Here is a 970-nt window from a genome sequence, read left to right as displayed (position 1 = left end):
CGACTCGACGGCACATAACAACAACAACAACTATATATATATATATTTAAAAAAACCCCAAAACCCAAGCCCACTGCCGTGGAATCGGTTCTGACCCACAGCGCCCCTAGAGGACAGAGTAGAAGTGCCCGGTGGGGTTTCCAAGGCTGTCAATCTTTACGGAAGCCAAGGGACACATCTTTCGCCCCCTGAGGTGGGTTTGAACCACTGACCTTTTATTTAGCAACCGCTTTAACCACAGGGCCACCAGAGTTCCTAGTGAATATAAAAAAAACCCAACAAATAAGCTCACTGCCGTGGACCCTCACCCGACTCCTAGTGACCCGTCCTTGGGTTTCCGAGGCAGTATCACTACGGAAGTAGATTGCCCAACCTTCCTTCCCAGGAGTGGCTGCCCTCGTGTGAATTATTTCTAGTTAGGGAGACCATATTAAAAAAACAAAAAACAAACAAACAAAAAAAAACCTAAAGTAAATTAGAATATATAGTTGTGGACGGTGATAAGAGGAACGGGAAAATCCGTTCTACGTCTTTTGGGATTCCCTCGGCTGTCCGACCAGCCCATTTCCCAGAAGGCCTAGGGGACTGCTAGGCATCTCCGCCTTTTTACCGTAAACTACATTTCCCAGCATGCCGCCGGTAGACTTCATTTCCTAGCGTCAAGTATAAGACTTCTTTGCTCGGGATCTGCGGATTTCTAAGCTTTCCTGGGGGCATAGTTTGTCCAGATAGTTGTCAATAGCAACCTCCGTTTATAAACATAATCTCTCAGTGATCCCCGGGTCTTCCCATTTTCCTCTCCATCTCGCCCACCAAGAAGCAGTAGGCAGCTTCGGCCTCCAGGATGCGGACTCCATTTCCCAGCGCTTCCTGGGGCGGCGCCTCCGTGACGTCGGCGCAGCGGGCGGAGGCCGGGAGATCCCTTGGGCGGTGCAGAGCGATCGGCAGTTCCCGGCGGCCCCCGGGGCTG

Source organism: Orycteropus afer, unplaced genomic scaffold (genome assembly GCF_000298275.1).
Source record: "Orycteropus afer afer isolate SDZICR_OR568_19922 unplaced genomic scaffold, OryAfe1.0 scaffold00726, whole genome shotgun sequence".
In the NCBI taxonomy this organism is placed as follows: Eukaryota; Metazoa; Chordata; class Mammalia; order Tubulidentata; family Orycteropodidae; genus Orycteropus; species Orycteropus afer.
This window is presented reverse-complemented; position numbering follows the sequence as displayed.